Here is an 18,828-nt window from a genome sequence, read left to right on the forward strand (position 1 = left end):
CGCTTCTTATTAACACAAAGAAATGATTTTCACTGTGAAATTCTGCCAAAACTCTGTTCATTCCAGACTTCAAATATCCTCAAATCCGGTCTATTTTCCTATTAGGTCTGCCTTTGTAGCGATATCACATCTCCACCGTTGATGTGGGAGCTCTAGATCCAATGATTGTGATCCATTTCGGGCAGCTCTTTCATACGGGAGTTCACCGCCCGATGAGGGTGGTTTTCTCTCTCCTCAACTTGGACACGTGGCAGCCATTGTATGGGATCGGGCGAAGCCCGACCCAAACCACTTATCGTCTTTGGATTTCCTGAAATCCTACCCGTTTTGTGATTTTCCCTTTATATTGGAAAATACATTAAAATGTGAAAATCCCCCTTTATCGGATTTGAAATAGTGTTCAAAATCATTAATAAACCCTTTTGGGTTCGTAATGTTGCATCAGCGCTTCATCCTTTTTATTTCTTTTAATAAATGAAATATGCAAATACAAAGGAAATAGGTATTTCCTAGACTTCAATATATATAATATGGTTCATAATGTTATTAGGTTCGGTTGACCGTATCGCACATATATATGTGTGTGTAGGCCCCGCTCTGTTGTGTTTGCCGATTGCGATATCGCGATGCAATTAATCGCAATCGCATATCATGATAGCCCTGGGCCATTATAAGCTCTCTGTTATGGTTGTCGATTGTTATTTGCTGATCAGATCTGGACCGTTGATCGGCCAGATCTGATAGCTACTGTGCCTTCACTTGTTTATGCCTCTGATACTCTGTTTTTCATTGTTTTACGTGTTTTTGGCCTCCCGATAGTGTTTCTCTACCACTCTAAGGGCTCTTATCATGTGATTGTTTTGATCTTTGGCATGATTTTACGAGATTTTGAAGACTTAGAGAGCATATTTGGATCCATTTGGATAAGGACTTGATGTAATTATAGATGCGAAAGTAATATTTTTGAAGTCCGGCTTATGGCCAAAACGGAGCAAGAGGAGACGTGGCCGTCGGAGCTAAAACAAGGTACATTTCCGCTAAAAATAGCAACACTACACCTCAGGGGCTAACAGTAGCTATTAAAAGCCTCCTCCATCTTAGCGGGTGGGGGCATTGTGCTCAAGGTCAAGGTTGTTGTGTTAAAGAAATCTTACGTGTGAAAATATAGATAAAAATAAGGTGTTGTAGAGAGATATTAGGGTAGGGAAAAAGTGGAAAAGAATTGGTGCTTCCTTAATTGTCGGACCAGACCACTAAGTTGGTCACCAAAACTGGTTAGGGTCCTTAGGATTTGAACCATGCTTCTAAAGCGGGGGAGAAGAAAGCAATGACCATTGCCTTCATGATGGAAGGTTATTTCTCTTGCTTTCATGATGGAAGGTTATTGCAATAGACATATATCTATTTATTAAAAAATAAAAAAATAATCCACTTATGATTTCAACATTGTACTCTAACAAATACAAAAGTCATTTGAAAATAATTTCGGCAGGTATGCAATCTGCAACGTAGATCTTGTTTAGATGAAACAATGAATGCAACATACATGATACTAAATTTTATTGAATTATAAAGTGATTTTTAGAATGGAGAATGGTTTCTGAGGATTTCCATCCTTCAGAAAGTCTCAATAATGGAGAAATGCCATTTCATGCTTCCTTAAAATTCTCATTAATGTGGATAGTTAGCATGAAGAAAGGTTGGATGAATTTTCTATAATCTACTCAATGAAAGTACTATTCTCTTGAAGGTTAATTTATCCTTTTCCAACGTCCCTATATATCGTATTTTTAATCTAAATAGGGGTTAGCTAACCCTTCCTTAGGCATCAACTCAACAAATACAATAATCTTTTAAAAAAGGCTTGTAAATCTTTAAAAAAATATAATAATATAGGGAAGGGTCAATTGACTCTTGCCTATGATCTCTTTCTCGGAGAATACTATGGTTGAATAATGGTTGGTTGAGGCTTCTAAACAATCCCACTTAATGAAAATATTAGTAGATTGTAAATATTAGCCAACCCTTTATTGATTTCTAATTTGATAAGACTACTAATCTAGAGGAAGGTTTGGATGATATTTCCTAAGGTTTCCACTTGATGTGAATACTAAGCTTGAAGAAGGGTTGACCAATCCTTATTCAAGAAACTCCTTAATGAGAATATTAATCTATAGAAATGGTTTTGTCAATCCTTCCGAAATATTCCTTTCTATGATTAAGAGAGTAAGGGTTAATAAACTATTTCCTTATCTCCTTCTTGATGAGAATACTAAGCTTTAAAAAGGCTTGAATAATTCTTCTTGAATATTCCCCCTAATGAGAATATTAATATAAATGAAGATTCAATTTTCCATTTTCTAAGCTTCCCCTTGATATGCATAATATGCTTTTGGAAGGGCCTAATAAACCCTTCCTTAGGCTATCTCTCAATGAGAATATTAATCTTGAGGAAGGGTTTGTTGACCCTTCCTTGAGCTCTCGTTAGATGTGAATGCTATGCTTGAAAAGGTTCATTGAACCTTCCTTGGATTCCCCCTTGACATGAATACTAATCTTGATGAAGGGTCAATTGACCCTTCCATGAACTCAACCATTATGAGAAAACTATTCTTGAGCAATGGTCCCATGAAATTGGGTGGGACCACAATGTTGAGTTTTGAAGGGTGGAGATAACTAGTCTATATAATCCTTGTACATTTTCTTGATTTCAATTTAGTTGGTGGGTGGAGGTGGATGAATCTTTGGAGTCCCTAGTTCAACTGATGGATGTGTTTAATCCCTAAGAAAAATGTCCCTCAACCTCTGGAATTCAGCTCAGGGGTGACGACTTGAAGTGAGTCTTGGTTGCAGTTGTCTATGGTTGGGTGGAGAGTCATAATTCTAGATTCAATTGCCCATTATTTTTTGAGATACATATCCCTTATGTTGTCATGATACGTTGTTGGTCTGAAAATGTTGTTATTGATGGTATAGTTCATGATTTAATTGTCTATATGATTTCCCAATGTGATGTGTAAATTTTTTAAAGGTGTTGTAATAACATGTGGAAATATTGAGTATGTTCATGCAATAACCAACCTAGCAATAATCCCCTGGTACATAAAATTTTTAACATTTTGGTTGGCTTGGCCTTTACCTCTGCATACATCCATCTCTTTGTCTATACCTTCTCTTCCTTATTCCTGCGTCAGATCAACTCCTCTTCTTTTTATCTTTGTGCCAGGTTACTCACAACAACTCTTTCATCTCTCTCACACTCTCTAAGCTTTCATCCTTCCAAAAGCACATATTTTTATAAACACAACTTGCTAGTTGTTAGTATTCCATGTAGGAATATGAAGTGAAAAGATTGCCTCTTTGCATTCCATCTATTCGTTTCCAAATTATTTCAAATTTTGAATATTAAAACAAAATGATCCTCCAAATAATATTAAAATATTTACATCAACCAAATCTAATGATTTCCTAAACCATGGATAAACTAATGTCAAGAAAACTGCCAGTTAATGTAAGTACATTTGGAGAACATCAAAACAACTTCATGCACCTTTGCACTTGACCACATATTTCGGTTGCACATAGTTTGAAAAGCATCACATACTCGGAAACATACTCAACAATATCACTATATTACTAAAAAATACATACTCAAAAACATTAACAACACAATTTACTCATTGAAAACTCAAACTAAATTGAGCATACTGTCAATGAGCATATGAACATGAAACCTTTAACTGTCACAAGAAAAATGCAACCACTTCTTCAACTCTAAGCTTTGAAACATACCTCTCGTTGCTCAGTAATACATCAACAACCTCTGCAACATACATCAACAACCTTTGCAACATACATCAACAACCTTTGCAACATACCTTGCTGCTGATCAATACATCAGTGACCTTAACATCACAACATCATAGTATATGAACTTTAAGCAAGTATACCTCTGAGCATTAGACTTAACACTTTACATGAGAGTATTGAAATTAATACAAGCATAACATTTGACGATATCCAACTGTGGATTAAGGAAACCTTCAACACCTTTTTCCATCAATGACAACTTCGCTAACAAGGTGTGCACATGTAGGTTGGAACTTTGCACGTGTATTTGGAATTTGATGTGATAAATGTTGTATGCATTTACAAGTGTACGAGTGCGTTTCCTTGGACCTTGTGGTGGGTGGGACCTTACCTTTTGTTCCCCATGGCTAGCACTACACATTGTAATGTTGAGTGTGCATGGGTAGGTCTAACTAGAGGAGGTTGGTGCAAAGTATGAACACTCTCTAGTATGCGTGAGGCTATGTGCCTAATACCCCTTCTAGTTCTTTAATCATTTTTATACCTTCTTGGTGTTGGTATCCTTTTTCAACAGGAATGAAATTGTACTTATCCATTGATCCATTTGCATGTACTTCCATTGATATACCCACTTGCAATCTATCATATTTTTATCTTGTGATTTCTCCACTAATTGGATAACTGAAATTTTCCTTGAATCACCATATTATATCTCTATTTTATCCATCTGAGCTTGTTTTCTGCTATCTTCTTCAATAGAAACATAGATCTATGTATTACCAATATTACTCATTAAAGAAATATTTCTTGATACAATGATATAGATATTTTTTTTCCTTCACCATGCTTTATTTCATTTTGAATGATTTTATAAAACCACTTGGACCTCTTCTTGGCAGTGTTTGTTTGCTTTTGCTTTTTATTTTATTTTGTTAACTCCATTTCTATCATCTCTTCTTCTTCTTCTCACATTTCCTCTTATTTTACTCTTCACCCTCTCTTATATGTTATATGAGTTTTGATAATCAATTCTTTGTCTAATTTAAAATATTTCTTGTGAAAATTACCATCTTCCAACCACCTACCTGTACTCAGTGAGGATTGGCATTAAAAATTACATCCGTGCCAATAATCATTTTATTTTTGGCGGGATCATATAAATTGTATGCAGTAAACACTATTCTATAACAAAGAAATATATAATTCAACTTTTATCTTCCAATTTATGTGTTATTTTATTAGTTTTTAGAGGATACACAAAACCACAACAAACTTTGACATTTTTTACTTGTGGCTTCCTTCCTAACCAGGCATCCTTACCACAAACTACCTTTGTAGGGTTCATATTTTGAAGGAAAAATAGCCACATAATTTTTTCTACCCAAAATTTAATGCCATGATGATGCCCTTTCAACATCCTTTAGGACATCTCCATTATGGATCTATCCTTTACTTCCATGCAAAATTTTTTTGGGGTGTATAAGAAAAAATTGTTTGTTTGATGACTTGTTTTTCAAAAGAATCACAAAATTCATTGGATTCATACTTGTTTCCTTTCCCATACTACAACACCCTAATACTTATGTTGCCACAAATTCTAGTAGGTCTTGTGAGGGGAACTCACAAAATGAAATCTAGACTAAGTGACAACACTATGAGGCATGCCCAGTTTCCACTGCGTCCAATATCGCCTAATCTTTAATGGACTTCCCCCACAAGGAAGGATTACCTATTTGTTGTAGCGGCCACAACCACCTTCCAAAATTTTGCCTTAGCTTCGTTTTGGAGCCTCCCTACCAACCTTCAGAGCAGCATGTCTTGCTTCATCAAGTACACAAGCTCCAGTGATTCTCTTGCAAAAAGACAGCCTGTCAATCAAACCTTGATGCATTATGCTCACAGGCTGTTCATCCAGACTTTGTCCAACATTAGGCTGAGTAGATCCTTCAAGAATTTGTGCAAATATGAAGGGAAACCAACCTTCCCTCCATAAATTGTGCAATCCTGACTGGCAACTTGCTGGGCCCTAGAATTGTACAGTTCCGCTGAGCAAGCTTCACCCATAAAATTGCTCAATCCTTCCCAGTTGGATTGCTCAGCCCAAAATTTGTGCAAATCTGGGCAGCAGTTAGTTGCTTTGCCCATAAATTGCACAAATCTTCTGAGCAGCAAGCCCAACTCCTAGCTAGAAATGCACATTTTCTCCCAGCAGTTGAGTAGCCTCTTGCATGTGCAGCTGAGTTTACTGGTTCCCTTCAGGACCAAGAAAAATAAACTTTCATGCATGGACTGCTTCTCCCAAGGCAGCATGCAAAGGCATCCCTTATTTCTGGGATATTATTTTGGTAGTTGGATGTTACATGCAAGGATCATTTCAGAAACCTCCCACCAAGTGTCGATTTCCCTAGATTTGCGGCATGCGCGTCACAACCTCGATTTTATCAAAACTCATCAACCAGACACTGCAGAGCTCATTCCTCACATAAACCTTGCAACTCTGACATCCCACATCGCATCTAGGATTTTTTGACACATTCAACTTAGCTGTTTTGGGGTAAGCCCGCTTTCCATGTCTTGTGTTTCATTTCTGGTGTTTTTTGTGTTTCACTTCATGTGAACACAGTTTGCTTGCTTTCAGTGAGTGCTTGCTGTCGTTTTGATACATACTAGTGTGTACTAGCACCGTTTTAGTTTTCGTTGCTATCCCACTGCTGTTGCATGCATGAAACTGTTTTGCACGAACAATTGTCGATTCAGCAACTTGCTCCACCCAAATGCATGTTGATATGTTTACTAAATCTTTCATTTAATGTCTGCATGCAATGTCAACCACTTCTTCTTTCACTTAGTGTCGCCATGCATTCACTGTCATATTTTCTTTCAGTTGCCCGTTGGCAAGTCTGGCCAACCTTGGCCCAGACTCTGCCTTCAATGAGACAACATTGCATAATCCAGGGAAGGAAGGCTCTGTCCTCCTCTCTAGAAATGCACATTTCTACCTAGGCACTTTCCTCTAGGACTATTTTGCACATTTCTGAGGGACAATGACTACTGGCCTAGAAAATTGTGCAATGTAGTTACTGAGCTTGCAGCCATTGCCAACTGAGATTGCGCATTGCGTAATTCCAGCAGTCAATAGCTAGAATGGACTGTGAATTGCACAGTTCCAATAGCTAGTTAGCCTTCTAGTAGACCAGGCTGTGCCTTGCGCAGTCTTTGCATTCAGTCTCCTGACCTCCCAACAGAAATTGCGCAACCTTCATGATTAGTCACACATGTATGTTGCAAGTCAGTTCTCAAGTTCATTTTGGTTTTTTACTGATAGATTTCTTGCCATGAGTGTTGCCATGTTGCCATGTATCACAGGTGTTTATCTGCCTCTTAGCATCATAGGTACAATGGTTTCCAAGAGAGCAGAGTCGAAGACACCGTTCAGAGCACACTTGGGGATGCATTCAATAAAGTCTCTATGAGCTTGCCTACTCACGAAGACATCAAGTTTCTTGTAGACAAGGACATCAAGATATGATGGCAGCAACATCACAACGGGCAACATCATGAACATCAGCTGAAGGCAGCATACTAGATGCAATGAATGCGAGAGGAAGGTTGTTGACAACATAGAGGTGGAACAAAGTTGTAAGCTCAAGTAGATCCACTCATGACGAAAACAACTTTGGAGACTCATGCTATGAGGTGACGACGTAACATGAAGATAACACGAAGACAGAGAGTGGAACAAAGAAGGAGTTGCATGTGCTGAAGCAACAACTCAAGGAAGAACATGAGCTGCACATAAAAGCGAATGAGTTGCAGTAGGAATAGGAACAACAAGGGGCACAACATGCACTCACAGATGAAATTGCACCCGTATAAGTTATAGATCCATCCTAGTAGCTGGCACGAAGCAGACATGGTGATCAATGTTGTTGATCACATGCAAGGGATTCAACATCATCCATGTCATTGTGCGCATGCATGCGATCCAGCTCATTTAGCACACTCACCAAGGATAAGACAAGAAGTAAGTCCAACAGCAGCTGAACTTGTAGTTGACAATTGATGCTATTAGGTGTTGGAAGTGATGCTTAAGAAGCTTGAAAAGTTAGAAAAGTGATAACTTTGTTGATGTGCCGGAAAATGTTGAAAATTTAAGTTAAAATTAAATTTTTGTACAATAGGTTGCAAGGGTCGAAGTTCGAGTGGTTGGCTAAAAGGCTAGTCCTTTGGTGCGCTACCACCTTGACCTATGACGAGACAACCTAGTTCTTTGTGACCTGCAAGTCAGGTGGTCGGAGGGGTTAGGAGGTCAAAGGGTCTGGGGGTCGAGATGTTGGCCAGGTTGGGAGTCGGGTTGATCCTGACCCAACACAATACAACATTAGGGAGATTGGGCTAACCATGACCAATGACAGAGGTTGGGGGTCTAGCCTGGCCTTTTAAAAAATAAACATGGCTCCAAGGAAAAAGGGTTGAATCTAACTTCTCTTGGAATATGTGCCTACCACATGGACTTGTCCACAGTGGCCATGTGTTAGGTTCCACATGGGTCCTCCATGGTGGGGTATGGACTCATCACTTTCCACATGGGCCTATGGGGTTGCCTTTTAGAGGTCATGATGATGTGGTGAGGTGGTTATGGTCTATATTTAAACAACCATAACTTTTGATCCGTAGGTTAGATTGAGGTGAAATTTATATCATTGGAATCATATCGATGAGACGAATGCAACGATGTTTTCCATTGAAAGTTATGGAAAAGTTGAAAAAGGTCTAAAATTTTAAATCATGTTCCCATAATTATACCTTGGGAGATGGGTTAGTAAAGTAACAACCTCCTTCTAACTCTGGTTCAGTTTAGGGGTTAGGAGAGGTGTTTTTAAAATATACAACTACACCTTATCACCAACTTGAAACTTGTGTGGGGCCCTATGCTAGTCATGTAATTGCTTATAGTTAGTATTACCTTTATGTAGGATATCATGAACCTATTGTTGGAGGTGTTGGATCTATCCACCTCAGATTGAGCATGGGAGGACTGTATTGGTGAATATGAAATGGGTAGAGCTACATCAACCAGGGCCAATGGTTGGAACCCCAAGCATATATGAAAAGTACTATGGAAAATAGAAATGTGGAGGGCTCTATTATAACTATGCTGAACATATGGAGGGATTTCATCCCATGTATGTGGATGCTTGGAGTTGAATATCTGAAAGATATGCACAATCATCATGTTGACCACTTCTATATTCCATCTATTTGAGGATGAAATGTGGTTGATCTGGCAAACTTGGTATCCATTAGAGACCATAGGTTGGACCAAATGGTGCTAAAGAACCTTATATCTATGTTTGAAATAATGGTCCGAGGTAGCTAAAAAAAACCAAAACAAACTCAAAGAAGAGTTTAGTAGTGGTTTTGGTTGTGACACTCTTCTTAAATGCAGTTAAAATGGCCATCTTAGAGAAAGACTCGACAAATACAAACACGCAATCATCACAACGCTTGATGGAGGGGAAAAATGAGATGTAATACATGGAGATTAAATCTCATGGCATGTCTAGGGTAGGTAGAGGAGTTTACAACACTTATTCCTTGATGGTTGGTTTAACAATGACATAAGAATTTGATGATGTGATATACCGATGGGCATCTTGTCAAAGATTTTTCCAATAGAAATAATTTTCAAGTACTAATCTTATATCCTCCACACCAAAATTCTCTACCACCTAACTGTATTGTGCCTCGAAAATTATCTTGGGATAATCACTTGAAGGAAAAAAAAGGTTTCTCAGGTAGCATAAGAGTTCATCCTAGAGGTGGAAGTTTGGAGCTTGTTTAACTATGATCAACATCTAGTATGTGGCAGTGAAGTTAGAGTCACCGTTGTATAATTTTTCCCATCCAGAGTTATCATTCCCACAAGAATTAAGAACTGTGGTTAACACCACAAATAGGGGCCAACTGAGGTATTTTTCAACATGGTTGGCACTTCTGTTCTTGTACTCAATGTTTAAGTGGAACTTTTGTAGGTATGTGGACCATTTTTCATAGCATCCATTCTATAACTTTCCTTGTGTCTCGATGAACTACAAAGACTCGTGATCAGTGGGGATAATTGTCTCATTCCATAGAATATAATGCTTCCATTATTGGCATGCTTGCAGAATGGAGAAAATCTTATTTTCATAGGTGGGGTATCATTGAATAGTGTTAGAGAGTGTTCAATTGTGATATGCCACTATATGTCCTTGCTGAGTGAGGACCACATTGATAGCACAGTCAGAGGAATCGATCTCAATATCAAATGGTTATTTGATGTTTGACAGGGTGAGGAGTGGTGCAAAGTAGAGGTGGTGTTTAAAAGCCTCAAATGATTTATATTATGATTCAAAATAGGAAATTTTTTCGTGAGCTCCACCCTTGGTCTCTTGAATTAAGGGCCAAGTGATATGATAATACCATGACATGAACCTTAAATAGAAGTTCCCAAGGTCCAATAAGCTATAGAGCATTGTTAGGGTCATTGAGACTAGCCAATCTCAAATAACTTAGATCTTGATTGGGTCCACATACATCCCATGATAATCCATGACATATCCCAAATATTTAATTTGATACATGCCAAAGGAGCATTTCTCTAGATTGGTACATAACTTGTGCTATTGTAGGGTGCTTGAGACCTGTTGAATGTGCTACAAATTGTATTTCTGGCTTCCATTGAATATGGGGATGTCGTAAAAATATGTAACCAAAAAATATTTTGTGAATTGCCATAGGATATCATCTGTCATCCTCATGAACACTACTAGAGGACTATTCAAGCCAAAGGGCATGTCCAACCACTCAAAAGGACTTCTTTAGACTTGAAGGTTTTCTTCCATACATCGACCTGTTTAACTAGAACTTGGTGGTAACCTAAATTTAGATCAATATTACTAAATAACTTGGAACCCTTAATTTGACCAAGAAGATCATAAATTCTAGGGATTGAAAATATGTTTTTAATAGTGATTTTGTTTATGGATCTATAATAAATACATATTAAATCCATAGTTACAATATGAGGATCATAGTATAATGTGCCCCTTTTGGATGATATCATGAATATGATGTTTTATTTCCTCATTCTCCAAGGGAGAGCATTTATATATTAGGCCATTAAGTAAAGGATCCCTAGGTATCAAGTCAATTGAGTGTTTGACCTGGCAATGCAAAGGCACCCCTTCAAATGAAGTGAAGATATTTGTGTATGCTTATACATTCTTGTCAACTTTCTTATATTGTGTAGAGAGGCCCCATGTTGAGGATATGGTGGTGGAAATGACCTTCCCTTCACCTTCTAACCAATCCACGGAGAGGACAAATTTTGTAGTTTAGGAGATTTATTTTTGTAAATGTTTTTCTAATATCAATGAAATTGTGGTAGTTGGAAATACCTTTGGTACCCTATAGAGTTGAACCATGAATAGAGTAATAATGACACTATAGGGAAATTATTCATAAACACCATGATATTTCTACATATAATTTTTTCTTAAAATAAGATCACAAACTTTGAGTGGGGAAACATCAACAACAACTCATATTTGAAGGGATTGATGCCATAGGACAGATAACATTGCTGGTTGACATTGATGTCTATCCATGGTTAAACCAACCAATGGTGTATGGTTGGGGTGTGGCACTATTGGAAACTTCAATGTATTGATGACCTTTACTAAGATCAAGTTCTTTTGGATCCTACTATTAATCATGAAACATAGTGGGGTCCCGTTCACCCACATCTATGAATGGAAGAGGTGCTCCCCCTCCATAATATCATTTAACTATTTTGGTTGGATCTTTGCAGTTTAAGTGGTAGCAATATGTTCTACACCAATGATATGATTTCCTTTATCTAGTTATGAATCAAAAAATGAGCCATGATCTACTTCTTTTTCCTTAAAATCAACCAATAATGATTATTTTGAGTGGCATTGATCAGTGTTTTGCAAAGGGATTTTATGGAACTCACACCACTTTCCATTATCCTTCTTTTACCCTTATTTTCCTATGAAATGGTTATTATTATTATTATTATCTTAAGTTTGGATCTCCTTACTATGTCCCTTGTTATATGAGTTATGACTACCTTTTCTAGCCTTCTTTTGTGGTATATTTGTAAACCTGAACTCCCACTTTTTCCTTTGCTTCAATTTCTACTCATTTTTGATAGCATATTGATAAACAACTCCTTGTGATGATCTTTTTAATAAATCCATATCCATTTGGATGTACCTATGCATACCACTACAATAATTTAGAACTAGGTGCCTCATAGAGTCTCTGATATTGAGCACTGAGCACAAGTTATGGAAAATATTGGTGTAATCTAGCACCATTTGTTATCTCTCATGTTGTAGTGTTTTAAATCTTATGTATTAGTAATGATAGTTCCCAAAAAAGTATAATTCGCCCTCGACATAATCAACAAAAGTGGCCCATGTGTGTCTTATCTTGAATATCATAGACTCATCTTCATTGTGTCTCTCCTGATAATCTTTCCACCAATATTGGAGATGGGGAAGGTCTCTTAGGAGAACAAAGGTGATATTTTCATTTTAAGAATTTTTTTTGGACAAATAAATAGCCCTATAACATAGTTTAACATTTTCCCAAAGCATCTGCATCTATTTATCATTTAAATAAGATTATATAAAAGTTATTTTTTACCTTGAAGGGTGTCACACCTATGTAATTTCTACTTGTTGAAGGTGTCTTGACTATGTTGGTATAAATTGAAGGATTTGGGTAAATTTATCCATCATCTCATTCCTCTATCATGCAAGGATCTCCAACTCCATCATATTTTTTTCTTCAACCATGGGAGGTTGCTTGGGTTAGAAAAAGTGATTATTCCCAATTGGAATTAGATCAAAACTTAACTTTATATAGCCTGACCTCATCAAGGACATGCATTGAGGAACAATAAGGAGCATATTTATTTAATTCCATTGATATGGGTTGTACAAGGAATTAAATGAAAGGAAGGAAATGAAATGAAACACACATGCATATAAATACAATAGAGTGTAGTAAAATAGTGAAAAACCCATATATATATATATATATATATATATATATATATATATATATATACACACACACACACACATATATACTAGTGAAAAACCATACTTCAATTAATAAATAAAAAATAGAATACTATAGAAAAAAAACAGCTAGAATGGTGGTAACTATCTCTGAATAAAGAGAGATGGGAGTTATAAAAAATTTCAAAAAGCTATTACAAGATGAAGAAATAATGGCATTTTAACATAAATAAAGAACCCTAGAGTTCCAAAATCTAAACCATAGAATATAAAGTGCTTAATTTCATGCATACTCATTGGGATAAAAAATGTATTGGGTGTGTCCTAGGAAGAAATGAAGTTGAGTTTGTTTCCCATGGAAGTCTTGAGGAGAGAAAGATAACCATGCTGAAATCTGTTAGAATGTCAGGCAGTCGAGTGGTGACCAGACCATGAAATATGGAATACAATGCTCAAGTAGAAACTCGGGACATGGAAGATGTCATTGATGTAAAGAGCTATGTATATATAAAGCTCACATAATTAATTTTTGTTTTGATTATAGAACACCAAGGACGATGTTCCTTTAAGGGGGTGGGATATATAATAGCCCTTTTTTCTACCCCCATCTAAATGTCAATATGCATAATCATTTATGTGAAATTATGTAAAAATTTAAAATATGGCTAAGCTAGAGGAGTGGACATGGATTTAGAAGTCTGAGGATGAGGAGGAGTTTCTTGTGTTATGTTCAAGCCCAAAAACACACCCACTTCATTTATTTTTTCCCATCTATCTCCCAGATGAATTAATGGTCTACACAAAAAGAATTTAATTTGTGTATGGGAAATCTGCAGTGAAGGATGAGGCCCATGTGACCACCCTATCTTGCGGTATATGTTGGAGAAGTCAACAAGCAAGAGAAAAGAAAAGACATGGAATGAAAATTAGGGAGGGAATGGGGGAGGAAGAATGACACAACAAACATGAAGGGGAAAGTAGAGCGCAAAGGATATTGTGAAGGAAAGAGGAGTGATGAGGAAGGAAACAAAAAGGAGAAGAAAAAATGGCTGCATTTCAATTCTTTGTAATGAGACATCATTCAATATAAATATGGTTGGATAATGATTCACTGAGGCTTGGATGAACCCATGTGATCTATATTAGAGAGGCAGAAGAATCACTATGGTGCTTACTGCAAGAGGCAATTGATAAACCACCAAGATAACACACTCCCTCTTTGGTCTAGTAATTTGATATTGGTGTGGAATTCCCTTGAGAAGTCCTTTGACTTTGAATTCGCCTTAGGGGTGGTTAGTTATAAGAAATACTACAATGTAGTTGGCCTAATGTTGGGTGGAGATTTGAATTCCCTCCCTCAATTGTCAACCATTCAAGTTAATCAAATACGTGTATTTACTCATGTATATACTTGTGTCATGGATGTTGAATTCTTGTTTGCATGTTCTCATGGTTATGTTGGTTTGAATGCTAGCATATATATTCTCATGGTTAATTTGGTTTCATAGAAATCTGTATTGTTGCTATTGCTTTAAGCTAAAGAGTTAGTGACATGCATAAGCATGATTGTCTAGATGGTGTGTTCACTAACTATATTCATGATTGGGTCATCAATCTGTATGGCTATGATTAGTGTGACATGAATCTATATGACGTGAATTTGGACTATGATGTTCAATATCTTGTTACAAGTGACTTATAACTCTATATTATCTTAGTCAATTGTTGAGCATGGTTCCTTTAATGAGTTCCATAGTAGACCAATTTGGTTGAGTCGACTAGTTTTTTCCTCTACTAAGCTATGAAGTGTTGTGTGACTTTGGTGTTGGGCCTTACTCCCTTCCAATCTTAGAGATTATTAGCTTCCAATACTTGACCTCATAGTTATTAATGGGTCATTAGTATGGCCTCTTGACCTTGGGTCCTTGTTCCTTTAACTTAAAAAAATGAAGTCCAAATCATTTTCCCTTCCATCCAATTATTGGTAAGAATGCAAAGTGATTAGTTTTACGGGCTTGTGGCCCGGGTGCCCCAACTAGATTTGAAAGGGGCACAATGTAAAATGGGTCAAGACTGTGATGATGTGTGTGAAATACAAACACTATGAATTAAATAAATTATGCATGATGATGTAGGCATGGGTAGGAACCCATAGCATGATGTGTGCACTTCCCCAGGCTCCCTAAATAGAATGAAGTGGAGCCTAGTCTGAAAGAAGCTAGGATCATGATGACATGTGAGTGACCCCTAGCTTTCTAAGTTGAATGAAGTGGGCCATAATTTGAAAGGATTTTTGACTAGTGTGACATGGATTTGTGTGGATCATTTATAATGAAGAATAGTTGAAAATGTGATGGGGTGGGGTCAATGGAGCCCACAACCCTAAGACCACATGGCGATCACTGATAGGAGTAGAGGATGTTTTCATGTATGCCACTTAGGTGTTGTGTGAGGAGTGGAATGATGTGGAGGAACTTAATCTAGGCTTAATTTGGGATTAACCTTAATCCCTAGTCATGTGACCTAAGATGTGTGTGATGTTCTACGTATGGAATGGGCAAAGGACCCAGGACCATTAGGATGTGGCACTATTAACATGACAAAGATGATGTGTTCGAGCCATTAACATGGAACACAATATGTGTGATATATGTTAGGTGGAATCAACCCTCTAGTGGTCAAGTGGCCTATTTTCAAGTCAAACATGGCACCACCAGATGATGCCACATGATAGGATGACATCACCTTGGTGACATTATGAAGTTAGTAAGATGGGGTGGAGAAAGGTGATGTGGAAATGGTCGATTGGTTGATGATGATGCATTGGTAGTTAAGTTGGCCAAGTGGCATGGTAAGATATTTTGGTTGCAAACTGCTTAACTATGGCTTAAGTGGCCTTATTCAAGGATTATCCCTAACCATTGACAACGTAGCTCTAGGTAAGAGTAAAGTTCAATGACAAAGATGGGATAGGGACATGGTACTAAGAATATGTGGCACTTGGTGACATGTGGCAGTTTATTGGTATGGAATGTAGTAGGAATTTGACGTGGCACCATGGAAGACTAGGCATATATGACAAAATCCGGGACCCCCCTCCCTTTGGTAAAAGTCAAAAAGTAGGGCAGGACCCAGGATGGCTCCAGTGATCCATTCCTTGCATAGAAATGTTCTTGATGGAGTCTTATAACTAATCCATTCCTCTGGATTTCTCTAAGAACATACCAAATCTATCACAACATATCTCATGGCAATCAATGCATATCATAGGGTTCTAGTGTCATCATAATTGCCTAGTTTTTGAAGTCTTCAGCTCTAGTATGTTTCCATTGCACTCCTATGATATTACCATGCTGATATTACTTTGTTTCTTAATCAACCTCATATATATTTGTTGGTTAGATAAATAATTTACCTATATCATAAGCATATAATTCTTATGAGCTTAATCATAAAATTATAAATTAATTCAAACCACAACTTCAACAGAGAAATTCTTTAAATTGATAATTGATACTTATCTCTATAGTTACTCTTTGCTTCCTCTGTCTCTTAAGCATTGAGTGATTTCACAGAAAAATCAAATAATCAATGTTTCATAGCTCCATGCAGCCTTTATCCAAATCCATCTTTAAATCTACCTCATTGAGTGGTTTCTAAACTAAATCAAGCATGCAATGGAGGTTATACTGCTCCAAATAGTCTTTTTGTACATATCCAAATAAGGCCCCTCATGCTCAAATCCTAATGAGAGTAAGAATATTTGTTCTCCCACTAGTTACCCAGCCCTCCAGGCCCAAGCAACCCCCACTCCAGACTATCTCCTTATCCAAGTCTTTTCTTTTTTTGCATGGGATCCCATTAGCTACTCACCTTTGTGGGCCCAAGAAACCCCCATTATTGGTAGTCAACCCGGCCAAAGACTTTCCTACATGGGTCCCCATCAACTTCTCACCTTTGTGGGCCTAGGAAACCCCCATTCTAAAAAATTTACTCGGTTAAAATATTTCCTACGTGGGGTAATCATTAGAGTCTTACGGCCAAGTACCAGTCTATCATGATCTAATGTAATGTGCATGGAGTCTTATGGCGAAGTAACAGTTTGTCATGCTCCACTACACTGCTCATGGAGTCTTAAATTCAGGGTACCGATTATGAATTTCTACCATGAGTTAAATAAAGTGACATAGGGCTACAATGCCATTAAGGAATGCCTCTTCTTGAGATCCATGCCTCATCGTTTCACCCATGTCACAACATTTAGTTTTCATTGAGCTATACTCAAAAATTTCAGATAAGAAATTTTAATTTCCCAACTTTGTTTCATTCAGAAGCTAGCTATCATAATCATGAGACTTGTAGTCATGTTTTTAATCTCGATTATAGGTGGTGTTAATATGTCATGGTGGTTTTATCTCACACCCCATTCCAACACTATAATTGCAATTTGATGATTCAATTAACCAATCAACTGTCAGTGTTCACACATACATTTCTTTCTGTTAAGTTCTTCAACTGCGGTAAAATTCCACCTTGAATAGCTCAAATGACTGAGGCATTCTGGTCCTTGGTTGCTGGCACAAAATCCTAGGAGAGAAACTGTATACCCTTGGATGCTTACATAGATGCTTATGGGAGTGAATCTGGGTTTAGAGGCAGATAAGAAGGTTTTGGTCCCCAACCGCTCACACCAGGTAGCCCTGGGAGTGACCCTGTCATGTAAATCTCTCACACAACTCAACAAGGGTGTGACTTTAGTTTGTTAGTTCATCGTACAACTCAGCTAGGGAGTGAATTTGGGTCTTTTTAGTTTAGTTCCAAAGTCGTACGCATAGAGACTCCTGGGAGTGACTCTGCAGTCACAATGTCTCACATACAGTATCCATGAGAGCGACCTAGAAGTTTCAGTCACTCACAACAGTGTTGATGAGGGTGACCTAGCTCAGATCTAAGGTCTCAAGCACTTGTGGGAGATTTTATGAAGCCCTAGATGGGATAATCCATAGCAGATCTGTTTGGATACTTTAAGACAACATTGGTATATGGACCATGGACATTGACGACTCTTGAAGATTAGCTAAAGAGGGAGAGGATCACCTCTCATTAAAGATAAGTATTTCTTGACTTATGATGCTTCTTACTTGTCAGACCTATGGATATAATGATAATGTTTATTACTTCCTGCATATGTATTTGAGTATATGGATTTTTCTAGCCTCCTTGATGAGATGAGATGTGTAGATCCTTCTTGAGGATCATTTTTGAGATGCAGATCTAGAAAGAGATAAAGAGGTACTTAATGAAAAGATGACAAAGTGCTTCAAGCAACCTATGTCTAATGAGTAGGTTTTCAGGTATTTGAATACCTCAAGGTATGCATGGTATGTTATGTTTCAACTATTGGCTCGGTAAGCCCTAAGGTATGATGAAAATGCCTCTTTCTTTAATGGCTCATACATGCATAGGAAAGTGACTTGCATATATGTCTCCTATGATGAAATTATGCACTTAGTGTTGAAAATGTTGACCTTCTTGAATTCTATGAGGCTATCTAATGTTGATACATTGATACACTTGATGTTTGGCTAACATCTATGATCTCTGTGTTCGATATGTTGATCTTCTAAAGAAGGTTAGCACCTTGGCTCTAGAAAATGATACTCTTGATACTTGTCATGATGGATTTCATATAGAAGGGTAATTCATTGACTCCTATACATGAGTTTGTTGGTAATGCTTGCAAGCATGATGAAAGCATATGGAAAGAGAGATTGACACTCTTGTTGTTTTGGTAAAGTTTTATTGAATGACATAATCTGATCTCATTGATCATGAATTGCATGGAAACCTTGATGTGAGAGGTATAAGTATAAGACTGATATTCCAAATCTCTTGCTACCTTGTCTTGATGGCATGGAGT

Source organism: Pinus tabuliformis, chromosome 9 (assembly GCF_031772625.1).
Source record: "Pinus tabuliformis cultivar Carrire ecotype Pingquan chromosome 9, CPIR1, whole genome shotgun sequence".
Classification (NCBI taxonomy): Eukaryota; Viridiplantae; Streptophyta; class Pinopsida; order Pinales; family Pinaceae; genus Pinus; species Pinus tabuliformis.